Genomic DNA, 22446 nt, shown 5'->3' on the forward strand with positions numbered 1-22446 from the left:
TTTAGCACATGAGGCATCTGGGGAACAGTGATCCACCAAGCCTCCACTTCATCCCTGTCTGTTTCATCCTCTAGGCTCCCAAGGCACTGCCAGCACCTGCACCACAGCCAAAGGTGAGTCATTCTTTGTATCCTGGTGTAGTCACATGTCTGGGAGGTGAGTGAGCAGCAAGTGAGGCATTATGCAGCCTCTACCCAGGGCATCCCACTACCTCAGCAAAGATAAGAGGTGAAGGGTCTTGATATCACCAGATAATGAACAGACCCACAACCTTCTGATAGAGACCTTGCTCAAACAGTCAGTGTGAACAGCTGTTCCTACTGCCTAGGTGGCTTTCAGGAGACTCCAGGAGACTCTGGTTAATGCTGAGGTTGCAGCTGGGCTTCTGAAGTGGTGCCTTCAGCATCAAGCCCTGATTCTCATCTCCAAGCTGGGGGTCTTCTGGCTCCTTTGGATCTGTCTTCATCCCTGTCTCCTGGCAGGGTAGAGGAGTTGGCTGGGATCAAAGAGTCCCAGCTGGCCCTGAGCTGGGAGGGATGTACCCAGGGAAGCACAGGAACAAGGTGGATGAGCATCTGTGGCTCAAGTCAGGTGAGGACCAGGAGTCATAGTGAGAGGCTCGGGCAGGTGGAGCCTGGGTTTGGGCTGGGATAGGAACAGCCTCCCCGTCTTGGTGGGACTGTGCTGATTGCAGAGTGGCCTAGATGAGGATGCCTGTGCAAAGGCCAGAGCATAGCAAAAGGGACAGTTTTACTGGCCTAATGCAGTGTCTAGGCCAGGCTTCTGCCAGCAAGGGTAACCCTAAGAGGACCAAGGGCAGAGAAGGAGGCTATTGGCATTTTGTGAAACCCTGTATATGAAAACTTCAAGGAGCATGGATTCACCTTTAATGACTTTGGAGAACCTCCCCAAGATAATGGTGCATCCTCCCATTCACCCTAAAACAATAGCTGAGAGGCCCCCAGTGCCAGGCGCTGCACAGGGCACACAGTGCCCATCCAGAAGCTGCAGACAAAGCTCAGACAGGTTTTCCTCCTTTTGACTAGCCCAGAAAGAAGAAACAGCCCCCTCCCCCAGTGGCTCCCCCAGCACCTGCACCACCAGTGAACCTGCCCCCTATTGTGATCGTCTGCTGCTGCACCTGCTGCAAAGTGTGCGTGAGCAGAGGCACAGAGGTGAGAGGACCCCAGGAGGGCTGTGACTCCAGCCTGGCCTCAGGGACACAGGCACACCTAAGTCTGACAGCAGAGGCCTAGGTGTGGGAGAGAATACAGCTTGGTGGAACAGACCTGGATTGATTTGTCTGAGACCACATCCAATGCCTGACCCCACAGCTGGGTGGGCAACACACAGGACTCCCCCATCCCCACCTGAACTCTCTAAATACTTGAGTTTCCCTTTGGCACTACCTAGGTGTTAGGACAGTAGCCACTGAGTGCTCTAACTGGCCTGTCTCTGGTCCTCAGAGTCATTGTTCCAACCCAAAGGTGTCTCTGATGTTGCCCTTAGAATGTGAGTAAGTCAAGACACACTGGGTGACAGTGGGGCTCAGGAAGTCAGAGACAACAAAAAACAGAAAGGAGCAGCCCTGCAGAACCTCTGCCCACTGTGGAAATTGGCGAAAAGCCAGTGGCCCTGGGCCCCAGGCCTCTTCATGTACAAGGAGGAAAGGAGCTGGCCCAAGTGTTTCTGCCACCTGCTGACACAGAGACCCTACAAAGGCATTGCAAACTCTTTGGATGGAGTCAAGCCCTGGAAAGCAGCCACTCAGCCTGAGGACCCCTTCTTTTGCCAAAAGGTCTAGGTCCATTATGGGGAGAGAGAAACCAGCAGAGAAGCAGTCCTGGGCCCTGGGCAGAGAGGACCCATGAGGTCAGCATTCAGGAAGGAAGAGTCCCAGTTCACACTGGGCTTTGTTCTCTTCCTCACTGTTCTTTCTCTGCGAGGGACCTATCACTTCATTTTGAGAACCCTGGGTTCTCCATAGTTGTCCAGGCCAGCCAAGAGCCAGCCCTGCCTCTCCTGTGCCTGTGAGTGGCTGCAGAGAGGTCAATCCACATCTTCCAGAGGTGGGGGGATGCCTCTGACAGCTATATGACCTAGCCTGAAGGGCCTGACCCCACCCACCCAGGGCTTTTAGCACCTGATCTGTAGAACCTAGGCCATAGGCTCCCCGACCATTAGAGCCAGGGATCTTCTGGACTCTCTGTCCTCCTCTTCTCTGTGCCCTGGCCCAGGGCACCTGCTTCTGAACAGGACATGTGTGGCCCCAGGTGCAGGCCCTCCCATTCTCAGTGTCCCTCTCCAGGTCTGTGCTCACATCATGACTCCCCTAAAGGCCTGGACTTGCAAGCACACATCCCTCAAGCTTCTAAACATCTCCAAAGCCAGCTGCTGGCTTCTCTTCCCACATAAACACTGCTTGTCCCAGATTCTGAATCTGTGTCCCACAGAGAGCATCCCAGGTGTTCAAGGTTGTAGACTCCTCAAGGAGCATGCTGGAGATTTCTTCACGGTTCCCTAGGGACAGAGTCATATGAGACATCGATCTTTGTACCTTCTGGAGCAGAATCTGTGACCTTCTTCCTCATGATCGCATGTGCTTTTCAGGGCAATGTGACCATGTGCAACTTCAATCCTCTAAGCTGCCACCAATTGCCACTGATGTGGTCTCAATCTAGTGACCAGGTGAGTGGGACCCAGGGCCACTCCTGAAAGGCAGAATGGTCTTTGGGTTTGGGGGATTTTGGTTTGGGAAAATTGTTTATTTATTCATTTGTTTGTTTGTTTGTTTGTTTTGTCTGTGCTGGGTTCTCTCTGGGTGAATTTTGGCCTGATAACATGGGTACACAGAGCCTTGTTCTCAACCTGATGCTCATAAGCCTCCCAGGTGACTTCTGGACATGGTACTTACACAATCCATGGCTGAGCACTAGGCCAGGAGGACTGGCTGGCAGGCATGATTGACAGTGCTGGATTGCCATCGCTGATATGCTTACCAGATAATAAAGGCCCCCAGCTATGGCTTAACCCTGCATTCACCCCAGTTCCTGCCCAGCATCTGTGCAGCCCTCAACCTCTGTACCTGTCCTGAGATTCTGTACCTAGAGGTTTGGACAGAAATCAATTTGGTTTCTAGAATGGAAGCCTCAGCCTTCTTTGGCATGTAGCCCCTCCTCTACCTGCAAAGTAGTCAGAGCAGAGCCTTCCAGGGCCCCACTGCCTGTATCCTCACAGGGAAGCTCCCAGCACTGTCTCCTAATTCTCCACTCATGTAGATCCTTGGGATAAACAGGGTCCCCTACCCATGTTCCCAACATGTCTTCCCATCCCCAAATTCTTAACTGGGTCACAGAGTCCCTTCTGCCAGGTAAGGATCCAGAGCCACTGGTTCCAAGAATTGGGGTGACAAATCATTCAGGACCTCCCACACCAGGCCGACTTTTGCCTCTAGGCCCGAGTCCAGAAGGAGAGTGGGACCTGGGGGAGAGCTCCCAGGGGAGAGGAGAAGAGTCATCCAGGCCCACTCTGTAGTGATGCTGGTGCTGACCGCACCCTGAACTGGCACTGTGGCCTTCTGGGCTTGTTTCAGTGACACTTTTGTGCCTTCATCTCTCTTCTTCCCCTGCAGGGGCAGTGCACCGACCTGGATCTCCTGAAGACCCTCTGCTCTCACGTTTCCTGCACCTCCATGGCCAGCTTGCCCCCAGGCCAGGAGTGCTTGCCCCTGGCCTCCTGTTCTTAGTGTCATCATCTCCCAGACAGTTGTCCCCAGCCACTTCCTTTGCTCCCTCCCTCTGGGAGACCCACTGTCACTCCCTCCCAAGTAGCAGACCTCTCAGACACCACAGAGCCAAAATTGAGAGGTTTTTGGTGCTAAATTGGACCCAGATATCTGTTCTTGGATTTTAATTTTAAAAGAGTTGGAGTTTGTCCTCAAGTCCCATTTGCTCTTGGGATACCATCTTACAAGGACTCAATTTGCCGTAAGGCTCATTAAGGAAGGGAATGGCTCAGCTGCCTTTAGCCTACCAGCCATGGGTGAGTTAAGATTTCTGTTGGTCTTTTCTGTGTCGAACACACAGATTGCAAGCCCAGCGTCATTAGAGATCTTTTGCAACAGTTACCTCTACAGCTCTCACACAATTGAGCCTGTATGATAATGAGTATTCAGAGATGGGTAATGCCTGGGGGGCACTCACCAACCTAAGACAGAACGACTGTGTGGCCTGGACAGATGTCTCCAAGATGGGTAAGGTGACTTGCTGACGTCCCACACAACCTAAGTCAGAAGCTCACCTTTTTAGTAAAAGGAGGGGACCTGTAGGTCCCTGGCTCCCAGATTTGGGTAACTGTTGCCTTGCTTGCTGACCTTGACCTTGATATCCTCCCTATGCTAATTCCCTTCGAGATTCTATCCTCCTGAATGCTTAAGGGAAGCTCCTTGTCTGTGTATCCAGCATATTGGGCATTAACAGCTTAGATTCAAGATTGTAAAACATCAGGAGCGGGGATGGGGATTTAGCTCAATGGTAGAGTGCTTGCCTAGCAAGTGCAAGGCCCGGGGTTAGATCCTCAGCTTAAAAAAAAAAAAAAATCAGAAGCGAACTTCTGCCCTCCAGGGTTTTCCCATTGTGCTGTAAGCCTGTATTTAAGACCTCCTCCCTCCTTCAATAAATGGCATTTGGCATTCAAAAAGAAGAAGAAGAAGAAGAAGAAGAAGAAGAAGAAGAAGAAGAAGAAGAAGAAGAAGAAGAGGGGGTCAAGAACATGATGGGGAACCCACAGAGACAGCTGACCAGTGCTAGTTGGAGCTCACTGACTCTGGACTGACAGCTCAGGGAACCTGCATGGGACTGAACTAGGCCCGCTGAATGTGGGTGACAGTTGTGTGCCTTGATCTGTTTGTGGGGTCCCTGGCAGCAGGACCAAGACTTACCCCAGGTGCATGAACTGGCTTTTTGGAGCCCATTCCCTGTGGTGGGATACCTTGCTCAGCCTTGATACAATGGGGAGGGGCTAGGCTCTCCTTCAACTTGGTATGCCAGACTTTGTTGACTACCATGGGAGGCCTTACCCACTCTGAGGAGTGGATGGGGGTAGAATGGGAGGGAGGGGAACTAGGGTAGATATGTAAAATGAAAAAATTTTAGTAAATAAGTATGTTTAAATACAAAAAGAAAAAGAGTTGGAGTTTGTCGCTTATAGGGAAGTTTGTCATCCAAAGATAAATCTCAGATGTGTTTCTGTTGCATCCAGAAGGACAAAACTTCCTAGGGTCATGTGGCTAGACATGGATGAACTCCACCACTTTGTCACCGACACAGCTCTCTATGAAGAGCAATCCCACATTCATGCTGGTTTGTCCTGAGTAAGTTTAACATCCCGAGGCATGCCAGGGGCTATAGGTGTGCATCACTGCACCTATCTTTTCAGGAAGATGCTGGGGCCCCCAAACTCAAGACCTCATACTTGCATGCCAAGTACTAACCGAACCACTTTCTAGCCCTTTGGTTGACCTTCTGTCTCGTTCTTTATATAGGTTTTGTTTTACAAAGATGTTTCAAGTCATGTACATACAGAGATTTTCACAAAGACTGGAGTGTTTGTACCATACTGTCAGACAGGAAAAGGGTACAAGATAATGGGATGTGGAGCCTGATGGGCAGGTGGCAGGGACCCAGGTGCAGTCCCATGGGGTGGAGTCCAGAGAGAAGGGACACAGATATTCCTATGGTCTGTATTTACCCTGAGCACGTCACCTAAGGTGACATGTAGATATATCCAGAGCAGCCACCTGCAAGGTGTATCGGGACAACGAATCTCTGGAAACCCAGAAAATAAATATTTATGGTATTTATGATACCAAGAAAAGTGTAGGTGTGCAAGAGAGACTTAGTCTAATTTCCCTGGAAGCTGGGTGTTTGTGGCTGTCTCTACCTGGCCATTTCTCCATGGCTGTCTGACTAAATCTCAGTCCACACTTCTCTGAGGCCAGCCCTGGGCTCTCTGTGTGAGTATCATATGTAGCCTGCCCTTCTAGAGAATCTGGGACCCCACCTAGCATATGCTTTGGGCCAGAATGCTAGTTCACGGAAAGTGAAAGGCCAGCTTATGAATGCAGTGGGAGCCTTGGTGCTCTCACCACCATGAACTAGAGATGCTGCCCTGACTGAAGGAGAAAGCATTGCTCAGGAGCCATAGACTTTGGACAGAAAGTTCCCTCCACTCTGGTCATCCACAGAGACCCCCAGCAGGCTGTCTGTAGTGATCAGTGTAGAGAAAGCAAGGGGAAAGGGTACACATTACAAGTCCCCCTGGTCACTCTTGGTCTTTTCTAGTGAAAAGGAAACTCCTAGCCTAGAAAAAAGGAAGATGGGGTACAGCCCCCAGTTACCTGACTTGCAGGGAGACTGCCTTTTGTGCCACTATTCATCCCACCTCAACCCCCGGGTCTTTGGGATAAGCAGGATATTTTCAGGTAAACTCACTTTGGAGCATCACCAAACCAAAGAAGACAGAGGCAATTCTTATCCTAGACCAGGTTGGTAGAGACCCCAGGACTGAACACTACCTGAGTCACATGATGCAGCCTTAGAAGGGTCCAAATGAGCCAGGATGGGCAAGGTAATGCATGGTCCCAACACAGACCACCAAGCACAGGTGACACATGACCACACAGAGAGTACATTCTGCAACCTACACTGATCTGAGAGCAGCTTCCATGCCACATGGAATCAAAAATAACGGATGGGCTGAGTTTTCCAGGGTTCCTCTCAGTGTGTGAGGGCCCTCGAGGATTCAGTAGGAATGGAAGAGTTTCATTAACACCTACTGAGGACAGCCTGACTCCTGCAGATGTCTGAGACAGTCTGGTATTTACTGTGATCAAGAGACAAGAGCAGAGCTAATCACCCAGCTTTCTGTCTGTCTGACCCCAGCTTCCCTGGTCCCTGGCTGCCTCTCTGTGTGGTGGAATGTGTGGCCTCAGAGGATCCCAGGGGTCTTGCCATAGGTACCTTAGAGAAGACAGTTCCTTCCCTGTCTGACTTAAGTTTCTGGTTTCCTCTTCCAAGAGGCCAGAAGTGCACCTTGGTCCAGGGTGATGTTGGGCACTGATGAGAGACAGAGGTCTCACACTGACCCTCTGAGTCAGAAGACAAGGAGGATGCTCTGCACTCTCCAGCAGAGAGCATGCTTGTTGCATCAGAGACACTCTGGGGAGACATCTCCCTGATGGCAGACTTGGGTACCCAGTTGCTCTTTAATATTTAGAAAAGAAATTTCACTGCTTGCTTCAAATATTCTGTCATTTTTCACAAGACAAGGGCCATAGGTCTAGCTAACTGGACACTTGAATTGCAGGACCCACAAATCAATAATTTGTAAAGTCATCAGTCACATCCTACCCGATCAGTGTGTCTATTGTGTCCTTTACATGTCTGGGCTCTGGGAGGGAATGAATACTTCCTAATGAAAGATCATTGTGTAATGGTGACAGTTTCTCCATCCCATGTGAGCGTCTCTCCCCATCCTGTTCAAGTTATTTAGGAGTGCTAAAGTACTCGCCTTGTTCTATTATTAGAGGTAATGTTTTTATTCCTTCATTTCCTTCCTCTCATTTTGTATGTCATTTTAAATAAAATACTTTGCTTAAAATTTTAAATTATTGAAAAAATTGATAACATTAATTTGGGGTGGGTTACTTTTTGTTTGGAGATGGGGTCTCATTTTGTAGCTAGGGCTGGTCTCAAACCCTATGTGTTCCCTCTCTCATCTGCAGTATGTAATATTATGGGATTGTGGGACTATAATATGAAATTGTAATTTTACTATTAAATATTTATTTTATACATAAAACTAGTTTCTACAAATAAACCATGTTTACAGCTTCGGAAATGCTTGCTACAGCCTCTCAAATTGAAACCCCATGTACACACACACAGCATTTACCCAGTAGTCTTTGATATGACATGGCAAATTACTTCACTAAACACATTGTAACTCCCTCCATAAAATTGAGTTTCTGTTCATTCCTGTGTAACCTAAGGCCGAGTTTCCTGTGGAGCATCAGATGAAAGCCTCAACTGACTGATCTATCATTAAGGAACATAATAAACTACAAAATCGGTTTGAAATGCTAATTAAACAACTTTGGTATCTTGTGGTTTAGCATATGGGCATATATAATAAAGTATATATCAGATGCATTAAAAATGTAGCCATGGGGCTGGAGAGATGGCTCAGAGGTTAAGAGCACCGACTGCTCTTCCAGAGGTCTTGAGTTCAATTCCCAGCACCCACATGATGGCTCACAACCATCTGTAATGAGATCTGGCACCCTCACTGTGTACATAATAAATAAATAAATCTTTTTTTTTTTTTTTTTAATGAAGCTGTGTCTCTCTGACAAGGCTGAATTCTACAAGAAATAAAAGGCCTCAATATCTTATTTCTGCTTCCCCCCCCCCAAATTAACCAGACTTGCTTCTCTAGACATCTTCATTTGAAATGTGGCCAAGAAAATACTTTCACATGGGCCCTACTACCTAATGAACTCATGAACATTAACTTCAACTCCCACAGTTATAATTTTAAAATGCTTTGTGTCTTACTAAGCAGTAAAAACGTGTCACTTAAATGTGCACCGTCAGTGACATTCACAAGCATTTAGTTTCCTGTTATTTTTACTTCCACTCACACCCGAAGATCTCAAGTGCACAGCTCTGGCCTCCTGTTATCTTCTTCTCATGCTAATCCCTGAACCTCATTCCTCTCTGAGTCTCCCAACTTAGGGCTGCACACCAGCCTAGAAGATGGGCATGGGAGTTCTGTCTCCTAAGGCCTCTGCAAGGGCGGTCCGTGGTCCTGGTGTGCTGTGGGTGCCCTGGAAAGCCACATGTAAGGGGAAGAGCCAATCAGAAACATCTCTCTAAAAACCACTCACCCTGAAAACCCAGAGACTTACAATTTGATCATTTGTGCATGTGGGCACAAAACATGTTACATTCCAGACGTTTGGAAATAGCTGTTAGAGAAAGAGCTGTGGCTGGTGTATGATTCTAGTGCCCAGCCCACACGCTGGCTGAGAAGAACAGAGCATTCACCAGGGATGGCGTCATTTATGCATGGAAACAAGGCCCAGAACATCAATTTGGAAGTAAAGAAATTGAAGTGAGAATTCACCTGTGCGGGAAAGTGAAGGAAAGGAAGGACAGAGAAGCAGACAGCTGAGAGGGGAGAACTGAGATGGATCTTGCTCCCCATGCCTTCTGGGTTCTGCACGGGGCATACCCCAGTGTCAGCATAGGGCACAGTCACAAATCTCTGAACTTGGTCCAACTAAGCAGCTATGTCCCACGTGCAAGGAGGGCTGTTCAGGCACCTGAGTTGGAGCCTCTGCAACTCACATTTCCAAGAGTCTGTAGTCTGCAGCCCCGCACCCCAACTGCCCGGTAAGAGGAGCCAGATGGGTAGGCGCACAGGAGAGACCACCAAAACAGAGTCAAGCCAGGTCCCAGGTTTCTGGTCTGCAGCCTGCAACTCCTCAGGACTTGGCTCCAGGGACCTGGGCCAGCTGCCAGGCTCAGGTGCTTATGAAAGGGTAGGTAGAGTACTTGTCTGATTCAGTCAAGGTTACCTCCCACCCCAGCCACTCACCAGCCCCGGACTCCACCCTCCACACCACTCCTCCCCAACACCCCTGACCCAGCACACTCACACCACCACCTCCTCCTCCGCTAGTGCCTCTCTGACCTCTGCTTTCGTGGTCCCACCTTTTCTATGCAAAAGTCCCCAAAATCCCTCCGGCCTGCAGCTGGAGAGCCTCACTGATGGATTGGGTCCAGTACCCACCAGAGCTGTATCTTCTCAAGGCCTAGAAACTCTCCTGGGTATTTGCTGAAGCTTCCTGGTGGCCCTTTGCCTTTCTGAGAGCCTCTACTCCTCATTTGTAGAACGACAACCTGTGCCAGGTTAGGACATGTTCCAAGGAAAATCTGAAGGTGTTCAGGAGCACAACTCCTTGGGAGTAGGAAAAGGGTGGAAAATGATAATCTGTGTCTTAGTTAGCTTTGTGGTGCCATAACAAAACACCTGAAGCAATTAACTTTTTTAAAAGATAGGTTTATCTTTTAGAACATATTTGTTGTTACAAAAAAATAATATATATAACAATATTACATACTTATATAGTAGTAACCATTTAAATCACATTTTTTCAAATATTAGATTTCTAAAACTAAATATAAAAATTTCAAATTTTAACTGTGTTTTTTTTCTTCATAAACCACAGTCTAATTAGAAGTGTTAGCAGCACCCATCAAGAAGGCATTCTTTCCCCCAAGCAACCACAGCTAACAATGTCTCTCAACTAGAAGAGGGGTTTCACCAGCATCTTCTCCCCTCAAGTTTTGACTCACGGTTCTGAAAACTCCAAGATCTTTGGAGTTTATGTCTTCAGGACCTTTAAAAAAGTACTGCTTCCAGTCAACATCTGGTGAGGCTGGCATATCTCATGAGGCAGAAGAAAGGAAGAGATGGAGGTCATCCCTTGAAGGATATGTCCCCCAGTGATTTAAGATTTCCATTAGGATATAGTATATCCCTTGGAGACCAGGGCCTTTCATTCAACTCGAAACAATCTGTATCAAAACTAAGAACTGTGCATTATTTTTTCAAAGTTAAGTGAAAAAAACAAGCCACACACTGGAAGAAGATATTGCCATATCTGATAAAGGCCTGGTGTTCAGAATACACAATGTAAATATGACAGGATAAACACCCTGGATGGAGAAAGATCACATACACACAGCCTCTTCAGAGGAGGAAACAAATGCCCAGGTCACGTGAACAGACGGCCAGTCCACTTAGGAATGAATAAAAGGCAGATTAAAGCCACAGTTTAAGAGATTCAATGGGGAAAACGGTAAAACTATGACAATAAGAATTGTCCTAGAAGATGTGGTGAGAACTCTAATGTGATAAAGCAAGTATCCTAAATTTGTTCCACTTCAACATGTTACTTATTTGAGATAGTCACTAAAGACTATAGCAAAAGAAAACACAAATTCCCACAGACCCAGTGCTGTCCCTTCTAAACTTTATGTTGTATATATTGCGATTTATTTTAGAATTAGAGAAAAGGTTTCAATTCTTAATGACTTTTATGAGCATACAATCACAAAAAGAAAAGAGATTGTGGTATTTCTAAACATGATTTCCCTCACACTTGGGTGGTTCAGAATCCCTTTTGAATGCAGTTGTCTGGCACTGGCATCACGTCTCCACACCGTGCCTCCTCTAGCACTCCAGGTATTCTGTGAAGAAAAGTGAAGCACAGGGCGAGCCCACTCACACTCCTCTCCAAACCTTGACAGACTGGTAAGGCTCTGACCAGAGGACAGCATCAATGACACCATGCCTGGTGAAGTGATGTCATAAAGGGCTCCACATCTCAAACTACTCACTGCAAACACTGCCCTCTCAAGCTCTGAGCCTCCACAAAGAATGTCCATGCCCACTGACACTGTGAAGAGGCCCAAGTCACAGAGAGAGACCACAAGCTAGGGCTTCGTGACAATCCTAGTGGAGTCACACTCCAAAGCTCCTCAGCCCTGGTGCCACAGAGGACAATGAGAAAGCTTCCAGACAACTCCAGTCTCTCCTAGTGCTGGGGACTCCCTAGGTTCCTCTTCCCCAGGGCGTCCCACTCCACCTTTCCTGTGGGTCTGACCCACTTAACCTGAGATCACAATAAAATGGTTCTGTCAGGTCATTGGCTGGACAGCTGGTCACACGGCAGTGGATGGGTGAAGTATTCCACTCACAGGGGACCATGGCAGTAGCACACAATCTCTGTCTGTTTGAAACCAGACACTGACTGCTCATTTCGGGTCCCACAATTGGCCTCCCACTTCCTACACATTTGACCCTTGGTGTCTTGATCTCTTCACCCCCAGTAACTGGCGAGCTCAGCCACCTTTTCAGTGAACAAAACACTTGGGTTCCTTGAGGTATCCCATAAGGATGCCCTGTGAGGGGCTGGGATTGGAGACAAGGAGACCTCATCTGAGACTCCTGCAAAGGGCCAATGACTGCCACTTGGCACTGTCAGCATAAAGGTGTTGAGCAGAGGGGCAGGTCACAAAGTCACCATGTCAACCTCCCTGTCCATCACAACCCCAGGGTGTTTTGTCCCAAGGTGAGGGAAGAGCTCTTCAGGTAGCTGCCTTCCCAGTCCCCATGCTTTGAGTGTACCCGGTGGAGTACTCCCATTGACGGCAGGACACAAACGGTGGTCCTCAACCCCCGGGTTCAGGCCACGGTGGTGGAGAAAGAGGCCGAGAGCGGCTGTCCTTCAGCCTACATGTGACCTTCCACAGCGATCTAAGAGTTAGCAAGGTCACAGGGACAGACGATCATAGGGATTCCCAGGCCCCGAATGCCTTGCTCAGCACTCTTTCTGTTCCTGCTCCTGCTGCCTCCTCACATTGTTAAAGCTGGGAGCCTCCGATACCATGGCCCTGGCTGGAAACTATTCCCCCGCCTGGGCAAAGGTTACAAAAGTTACAACCAACGCCAGATCCAACACATGAGGCAAAACTGGCGCCAGGAACGAGCGGAAGAGGACTGTCAGGGTATTTTCGACCTCTACTTCATCCTGGACAAGTGAGTTTCCCTCCTGCACTGTCCCTAGAGAGCCCTTGGGCATCAGTTGTAGGTCTGACCCTGCAGGACAGGCAACATCATTGCGGCCAGACCCCAGGATGTAGGCTGCTGTCACGGACTTCCTGAATACAGGGAGGCCTACACAGGCCTTCTAGATGGCTCTGTCCCCAGCATCTTGACCCTGATCTGGTCACCATACCCCTCAGGACCAGAAGCTACTGGGAGGCGCCCTTTCTACCATGTGAACTACCCACAGAGGGACCTCGCAGATTGCCACTGCCACTGTGGGCACTCTCCCAGCCTTGCTGCTCGGAATAACCTTGGTTTGACTGCCCTAAGGGTTCAGCTTCTTTCTTCTGACACAAGAGCCATGGACTGTTTCTACCCTGGGGAGAGTCTCTTTTTTCTGTGTGCTAGGTAAGCTAGACTGGTCTTTAGACCCCTCCTGGCTGTCAAGGGAGGGAATGGAGACTGGATCTGAGTCCCAGAGAGAGGATCAGGGCTTCTCTGGTGGTGTCCCATCCAAGTATCCAATTCTTGGCTTACAGAAATTTGCAATGTGCTTTAATTTCTATAAGATGGGAAATCATTCTACTCTGATCTCCTGAGTTGAGCCATCTGACTTGTCTGTATTTTTCTCCTTTATTTCCATACATGTATGAAATGTACTTTTACCACTTCATTGCCATTTACCTCCCCTCAAATGCAGCCAGAAGGCAACTGGGCATCCATAATAGACCTGCTTCAATTGCATTAATGGGCACAAGGCTTGCTTGGCCAGTAGTGTGGCATTCAGGTTCCACAGCTCAGTGAGCTGACCATTTCTCCCATAGTCTGCCTAGACCTTCCAACAAGGTGGGGCTAGCCAGCAAGGGAGGTAACTTCCAGGGCAGTTCCTGCTTGATTTCTCTGTGTCCCTCTTCTGGAGTGTATGGTGTCTTTGGCAATAGGGTCTTAGCATCTAGTTCTCATGGGCAGCTAAGAGCAGTGGCAAGTGTCTGTGTTGCTTTGGGGGCCTCCCTGACCAGTAACTCTTGGGAGATAGCCCACCTCTGACTCACCCTTCAAGTTCTTAATTTTTTTTACTTTTTAATCAGATTGCAGATTATCACATTTCTTTAAGGCTTTTTCTTTTTTTTCCATATAGACTAAAGATACCACAAGACCAAGTTCTTAGCACAAAGGAGATTTTTTTTTTTGCCTGAGAGGGACAAAGGGCGGAATAAGAGACAAAGACAGGAGACGGAGAATGAGGGAGAAGGGGGTATTTGTCCTAGGGGAGAGGGAGGCACAAAGAACCGCCCCTGTATAGAGAGGAGACAGACGTGGCCCATAGGCAAATGGCAGTTTATAAAGGTAAAGGAGGAAACCCTGTGTTAGGATGAGTGTTTAATTTTAATTGGGTATGTTAATTAGGTGACCTAGAGGGGACTTTTGATTGCTGGACTTCAATACTTTGATAGATGGACCTTGCTAGTCGGCCTCAGGAGGAGGAAGTGGAAGTGGCCAAATAAGGGGTTGGGGGGAGGCAAGGCCTGCCAGAGCCACACGCTCCAGTGGTCTCTTCAGTTGTTCCTGTCCTTACCGACTGCTCTCCTCAACCCCTGTGCTGCCCCCTTCCTACCCTCGGTGATTCTCTTCCCTTCCGCATCCCTCTGCTTCCACATTACACAGGTACACGGGCTCTCCTAACCTCCTCCCTTAGCCCTAAAGCCTCCTTTTCCTTTCTTATGGGCCTCTTTCTCATTTCTTAGGATATACACACACTCCCACATAAATGCACACACATAAAAATTAGAAGCTAGGCCTCACATACCTTAAAAGAAGTTTGAACAAGGTACCCCACATTGGTGAGCAATGCTGCTCACAGAAGGCATGGGTTATTACATGAAAATCTCAGTGCCAGACAGGGATACCTCTCCATAAGTTATTGGTTTGGGGACCCCCAGAGGTACCCAAAACAACACAAGCTATTGCGATTTCTCCTGGCTGTCCACCTGATTGCTGAAGACATCATATACTGTTGTTATAGAACACAGAGAAATCAATCTTGAACTGGCCAAGATTCATTCTCTCTCTCTCTCTCTCTCTCTCTCTCTCTCTCTCTCTCTCTCTCTCTCTCTGATGTATAGCTTTCATAGTCCTAGAAGGTGCTATTCAGCCTACTGAAGCGGGAAAAAAATTAATTTATCCAGCGCTAGGCACTATAAGCCACAATACTGACCTGCCAGGCAACAGTAGCACGGGAGCCACAATAATTTCATTTTTCTTTATGATGGAAGAAAATGACATTGTGTACATATGCCATGTTTTCATCTGGACAGGTTCCATTTCCCTGCTATTGAGCGAAAATGAACAAAAATAAGCAAGTATCTCTGTGGTAGGGTGTAGAGTCCTTCGAGTATATGCCCACACGTGTATTTCTGGGTTGCATAGTAGTTTTGGCTTTAGTTTTTGTTGTTGTTGTGTTTTGAGAAATGGCCATACAAACATCCATAGCACTTCCAGCGGTTCATACTCCACCAACAGTGACCAAGGATCCCCTGCCTTTCTCTGCACCCTCACCAGCACTTACTGCTGCTGGGTTCTGGTGACAGGCATTCTGACAGAGGTTAACGCTCCAAGTGGTTTTAATTGATACTTCCCTGATGGCTAATGATGGTGAACACTTTAAAAGCATCTACTAGTCATTTGAATTCCTTCTTCTTGAGAGTTCTCTATTCAATTCCTCCACCTCCACCTCCACCTCCACCTCCACCTCCACCTCCACCTCCACCTCCACCACCACCTCCACCACCACCTCCACCACCACCGCCCTTTTAACTGGGTGGTTGTTGTCATGTTGGTTAGATACTTAGCTCCTTGTCTGTTCTGGATATGAATCCTCTGTCAGATGTTTACCTAGCAAAGGTTTTTCTCCTATTCTCTGTGGGTTACATTTTCATCAGATTAACTATTCCCTTTGCTATACAGAAGCGTTTGAATTTCCTATGGTCCCACTTGCTGATTGTTGGCTTTATTCACTGAGAAATGGGAGCCTCATTCAAGTCCTTCCCTATGCCTGTGTCTTGTGGTGTTTCCTCTACTTTTTCCCCTTGCAGCTTCGGGGCTCCCAGTCTGACATGAAGGTCTTACATCCATTTGGAGTTAATTCCTATGCAAAGAAAGACACGTGGTTCTCTTTTATTCTTTTATGTGTAGGTCCTCAGCACCGTTTGTTAATGAGGCTGTTTCTCCACTGTATGTTTCTGGTCCCTTTGTCAAGTCCTCGGGTGGCTGGAGACGCTCGGGGTTATCTGTGGGTACTCTAGTCTGTTCCACTGATGTATGTGTCTGGTTTCTGTGCCAGCATCATGCTGTTTTTTCTTGGTTTGTTATTATGGCTCTACAGTATAACTTGAAATCAGATATGGTGATATCTCTCCAGCATTATTCTTTTTTTGCCAGTTTTTATAAGTGTTTTGTGGTTTTACAAGTGTTTTCAAGTCTTTTACACTTCCACTGGAATTATTATTTTTTATTTCTATGGAAAAAATGGCGTTGAAATTCTGATGGAGATTACACTGAATCTATAAACTACTTCTTCTAGGACTGCCATTTTACAATGCTAAATTCTTCTAATCCACCAGGATAGGATGTCTTTCCATCTTCGATATCTTCCTCAATTTCTTTCTTCCACGTCTCAATGTTTATGTTGTGCTCTAACACTTCTGTGGACAAGTGTATTTCAAGGCTTTTGTATGAAGCAATTGTGAATACAATTGTTTCCTAGATTTCTTTCTCATATGTTTGCAACTGGTGTTTAAGAAGAATGCTGGATTTTACACACTGTGTATCTTGCCACTTTGCTGAAAGTGTTTAGCAGCTTTAAGAGTTTTCTAGTGGACCTGGAGAGTTTTGTGCAGAGAATCATACCGTCTGCAAAGAAGGGCACTGTGCCTTTCTCTTCTCTCTCCCTCTTGTCTGATTGCTTTAGCTAAGGTTTCTGTCAGTTATATCAAACAGGAGTGGAAAGAGGATACCTGGACCTTGTTCTTAATTAGTGGGAATGTTGCTTTTTCCTCCATTTACCAGCATGATGGCTGTAGGTTTATTGTAGAGCTTTCACCCTGTTTGGGTCTATCACCTCGGTCTTTTCAGGGTTTTGGTCATGAAGTGATGTTGGATTTTGTCAGATCTTTTCTGCATGTACTGAGATGATCATGTGACTTCTGTCCTAGAGTCCACTTAGATGGTGTATTATTTTTTTATTTATTTTCATTTGTCAAACTATCCCTGCATTTCTGGAATAAAGCCAATTTCATCATGATGCATGATCATTTTGATGTGTTCACGAGTATGGAGAATTATTATATCTGTGGTTATTGATGGGTACTGGTCTGTAATTTTATCTTTTTATTGTTTTGTCATCCTCTGGTTTATATTATCAGGATAATAATGGCTTTGTATAAAAGATTTGGAAGCATTCCTTCATTTTCTATGGTATTGGATGATTGGGAAAAGATCAGCGTCATTCGTTAAAGATCTAGTAGAATCCTGTGGTAAATTCATCTAAGCTTAAATTTTTCAGTTGGGAGATTTTTTAATTACTGTTTCAATCTCATTGCTTGTTTTAGATCTTGTTAAATTACTTAGTTCGTCTTGATTTAACTTTGGTAGGCCATATGTATTAGAGATCCATCCATTTCTTTCAGATTTTCCAATTTAGGGGAATATATATCTTAAAATCTTCCTGAATTGCATTGGTGTCTATTGTAATGTCTCCCTTTTAATCTAATTTTGTCAGTTTGGATCTTCTTTCTCTTTTTGCTAGTTTGTCAAAGGGTTTGTCAATCTTGTTTGTTTGTTTTTTAAAAAAAAAAAAAACTCTTTTTTCCCATTGATGTTTTTCATTTATATTTATAATTCATTAATCACTGTCCCACTCCTAATTCTTTCTTTACATCTACTAATTAGGGGGTTGGCTTGATAGGTCCTAAGATGTATTATTATTCATTTGAAATTGGTCTGATTTTTCAAAGTTAGACTCTTATAGCAATGAACTTCCCTCTTAAGGCTGTTTTTATTGTATTGTGTAGGTTATTGTATCATTGCACATTATGATTTTGTTTTTAGTCATATCTAGAACTTTTGGTTGATTTTTTAATGGCTTCAATGACCTGATATTAAATGAGTATTGTTTAGTATGGTGTGTTGTGAAATCTCCATGTGTCCGTGTATTTTCTTGAGTTTCTCAGTAGCTGGTTTCTAGCTTTATTCTACTGTGTTCAGAATAGAATAAAACTAATCAATTTTCTGAATTCTTATGAAAGGTCTGGGAGTCCTAACTCAGGTCCTCACACTTACACAGCACCCAGTCCACCTGAGCCATATGTCCAGCCCTTTGGAAATATCTTCTATGCCTTTTGTTTGAGATTATTCTCCATTTTCTATGCCCCTAGTTCCTAGATTTTGCCTTTTTATGGTGTCCCAATGATTGCACATGTTCACTTTTTTAAACGTTATCGTTATCCTTGACTGAATATTCCAGTTTTTCTGTGCTTTTCTCAAGCCCTCATATTCTGTCCTCTCATAATCCATTCTGTTGGTGAGTCTTTGCACTGAGCATTTCATTTACGTATTAGTTTCCCTCATTTCCAGCATTTCATTTTGGTTCCCCTTCAGCATTTCTATCTCTTCGCTGAATTCCATTCTCATACCCTTTACTGACTCCTTTATCTCATGCAGCTGTTTGGGTTCTCTTGTGGTCGGAAGCTGATCCATGTCCTGCTTCATTTCTTCATACACATTTATAACCACTCTCCATCTGTTTACACTCCGTGCAGGGACAGAGCAGGAGGAAATAGGCCCAGGGATCCGAGGGTCCTGGTGGTACAGCCCCTGCTCTTGTGCTGATTGGAAATGACAGCCCAGGGCAGAAATGAGCAGACCTGCAGGTGCCTTCTCAGGACAGCCAGGCTTTGCAGGGTGCTCAGGACGCTGTGATGCATAACTGCCCCAGCCTTGGGCCACCCTAGCCAAAACCCAGCTCCTCCTCGGGGAATTTCCCTTCATTCCGCTGTGGATGCTGGGAAATATGGAGGAATGTGTGGAATCTGTGGCTATCCGTTACTTCCTTTATCACTGGGACAGGACACTTGACCGACTTTATTTGTATTTCTCTAATGTGGGGAAGAATACATCAGTCTGACAATTCTCCATGGAAAAGTCTGTGTCGTGGATGGGTTTTCAGAGTCAAACCTTGCCCAGCAATTGCTAAACACTGCAGAGTCACCTAAATGCATAGGCCACCCATGAGACTTGAAGGAAGATCTGGGTTCAGCCCCTCCAAGGTGTGACTATTGTAAAGCAGACAAACAAAAAAACAATGGAGAGCTTTATTTTGGTTTATAAATGGCTCAATGGTCCAGTCTATCCTGTGAGGAAGACATGACAGTTGCAGCTGGTGTGACATGGTGGCCAACCAAAAAGCAAAGAGCTTGGAAGACCTACAACCCTCAAGACCCAACCTGTGCCCCAAATGTTCCACAACCTACAGAGTGATCTCACCTGAGGAGTAGCTTTCATCTTAAGAGTTCGATGAAGGAACTATAGGCCAAGCCTGGGTCTCCCTCTAGGCCTTTCCTAGTGTTCAAAAACCTTCTGGGGCTGGAGAGATGGCTCAAAGGTTAAGAGCACAGACTGCTCTTCCAGAGGTCCTGAGTTCAATTCCTAGCAACCACATGGTTGCTCACAACCATCTGTAATGAGATCTGGTGCCCTCTTCTGTATAAATAAATAAATCTTTAAAAAAAAAAAGCCTTCTGATAACAATAGTGCCAACAGCTCTGGCCCACCTGTTCATGGACAGGACTAAGAATTGGCAAGTTAAAAGTCAGTAGAGGCAGGGTGGAGAGCCTCACACATCAGAACACTAGAACACTAGGTAGCTCTTCCAATCAAGACATCTTCCCTCATTGTGAGACTACATAGCCCCCACCCAGCATAACCAGGCACTGTGGTGAGCCACTAAAGGCCCTTCTTGGGACCTCATAGTCTCAATAGATGAGGCTGCTTGGCTACCTTGTGTTCACTACTGGCCCTGAGGAAAGTCACCTCTCATGATGATCCACCATGGCACCCAATAGAAGTAGGAAGGCTGACACTACCCCTCCCTACCCTATGATGTTATGTTATACCTTGACATATGTCTCCTCTGTCTTCAGGTCAGGCTCTGTGGCCAAAAACTGGAAGCACGTTTATTCATTTATGGAGAATTTGGTGAAGAAATTCCAGAAGTATGGCTTCTCCTGGCTCTTGTCTCCTCTGTGCTTCAAGGGAGTAGCCCTCTGAGAGACAAACAGCATGTCTCTTAGACTTGATGGACATGAGATTCCTTCATAGATGGCACATAGATCCAGGCTCGTGTGCTAACATGGGGGACAGAGTCCAGTGGGGGGTGTCTGATCCTGCTTGGGGGTGTAGTACAGGGACAGAGTCCATCCACCCTCTTGGACTCCTCAGAGTAAAAAGGAAGGATATGGTAGGTGTTAACTTACACCTAGTATAGGATGCTCAGGGCCAGAGGAGTGGATTGGGGAGCTTGTCATGGAAAGGCAAAGGGTAGGCAGGAGGCCTCAGATAAAAGTTTCACGGTCCTAGAGAAACTGGAAATGTGAACTGAGTCCTCGAGCCCAGAGAAGGAACGGGGTCAGAGAGTGGCATGACTGAGATCACAATACTTATCAGACACAACTTAGGAGAGGTATCTATAGCTCAGAGGCTCAGAGGGTTTCAGTCTATCCTTCCCAGGCATGGCAAGAGGAGCATGTAGCCAAGGCTATTCTCACCATGGTAGACCATAGCCAAGGCTATTCACACAGTGGTAGACCAAAAAGAAGAAAGCTAATGGCAGGGACAGGGACCAGGCTATAACTGTCAATGGTCTGCACTTAATGATCTGCTTCGACCAGCTAGATACCATCTCAAGATTCTATAGCTATCCAAAATAGTTTCACCAGATGGAGAGCAAATGCTGAAAACATGGAACTGTGAGGGATGTTTCCAACTCGAACTATAGCAGTTATCCCCAGTAAGTGGGTGTTCCCTTAGACTAGTGAGTCAAGGTAACTCAGGAAAAAGAGGGCCACGGTAGTTTGGGGACAAAGTCATAGTAGACATCATGCTAAGCCAAGGGGATCTGATTTCCTACTGTGAGCCATAGGGAGAGAGAGGAAAGGGCCTGTGTGTGTGTGTGTGTGTGTGTGTGTGTGTGTGTGTGTGTGAAGGGTTCCCCAGACAGAGAGAGATCTACTTGAGTTGGAGGCAGGTAGGGTGAAGAAAGGTGTTAGAAATGCAAAGCATTTGATATCCAGGCCCAGGGATGATGATGCCCCAATGGGGAGTGTGGGAGCTTCTTTGCCTGTTCATAATGGGTGATGTGAGTGTGTACACATGAAGGAGGAAAGGATAGAAGACAAGGGGAGAAAAGAGAGAGGGGAGGGGGAGATGTAGAAAGAGGAGGAGGAGAGAGACTGGGGAAAGAAGAGGAAAAGAGAGTCAAAGCACAGGATGGAGCAGGGGGTGGTCCTGACCTTCTCTTTCTTCCCTGGACCTACAATATACCCATGGGCTTTAGAAGCCTTTGCCAATTTTACCTTAACACCTCACCTCTGAATGTCCCCAGTGCAAAAGAGATGGGGTGGGAGCGGGGCATTGTGCATGTCTGGCCCCCAACAGGCTGATGATCTAGTGTGTTGGCTTTGTCCCTAGCTCTAAACTGCGGATGTCCATCATTACCTACTCAACAGATGCTGACATTCTCACGCCACTCACCTCAGACAGGTAAGTCCTGCTCTGAATCCTAAGGCTAGCCCAGTGGCCGGGACACCTGGATCTTGAGGAAACTGGGGGCTTGTAGAGACCTCTGGAGTCTCCCAGCATCAGCCATCCGTAGGGGACCTATATATCTAAATTGACCGCCAGCCCAAGTTTGCTAGCACCCTTGGGCCTGTACTTAAGCAGAACTCGTAGGCCTGATACTTCTAGAAGTTCTTCTCTACTGAATCTTAGCTAGGCCCTGTCTCTAATAACATATGGGAACTAGTGAGGTATATATGTCAGTACCTTTAATACCCATAGTATCTGGGAGCTGGTGAGATATATGTGTTAGCTCCCCTCAGAATCCTGGCCTGTGTGTGGCTTGCTGTGAACAAGTCACTCTTTGGTTGGGCAAGTGAAGCAAAGAGACACCTGGGAAATCCTGAGGGAAGAACTGGTGTGTGAGGAGGGCAGCTAGGTCCCCTGTGATCATAAGTAAGGAAGCCTTAAGATGGAGTCACGAATCACCTATAATGAGTGACACAGGAAGGTATGGGGAACAGGTAGCTGCAAAGTGAGGTGGTCCAACTGTGCCCAGAATCACAGAGGTGTGAAGTTGGGGGCTTCTGACTGGTGAGACGGGAAGTTCAACTTTCCATGTTCTTTCAGAGACCCCATACAAAGTTTAAAAACCAGAAAGAGGTAGGGGGACATTTAGGATTGGGGTGTCTAGAGGTGTGAAAATCTCTGTCCTGGGTCCTAGAGAAAAGGCAGGAATAGGAAGTTAGGGAGGCCAGCCAGCCTCAGGGAAGGACGAGAGTCTGAGTCTGGGAGGCGGGGCAGGAAGAGGCTAGCTCCCAGGGGTCCAGGGAAGGCCTGGGGTAACATTCCCTACTGACTTAGTTTTGGGGAAATCTGATTAAATTCGAGTGGCAGAGAGAATTTCTGAGGGCGATTCTGGCAAGGGGTATAGAGAAG

The 22446-nt window shown here is 46.8% G+C and overlaps 1 pseudogene; it reads right to left on the reverse strand.

The window, feature by feature from the left end:
* Positions 1–8809: 8809 nt before the first annotated feature.
* Positions 8810–21364, reverse strand: LOC118591172 (annotated as a pseudogene).
* Between the last annotated feature and the right edge of the window lie 1082 nt (positions 21365–22446).

Source organism: Onychomys torridus, chromosome 9 (genome assembly GCF_903995425.1).
Source record: "Onychomys torridus chromosome 9, mOncTor1.1, whole genome shotgun sequence".
In the NCBI taxonomy this organism is placed as follows: Eukaryota; Metazoa; Chordata; class Mammalia; order Rodentia; family Cricetidae; genus Onychomys; species Onychomys torridus.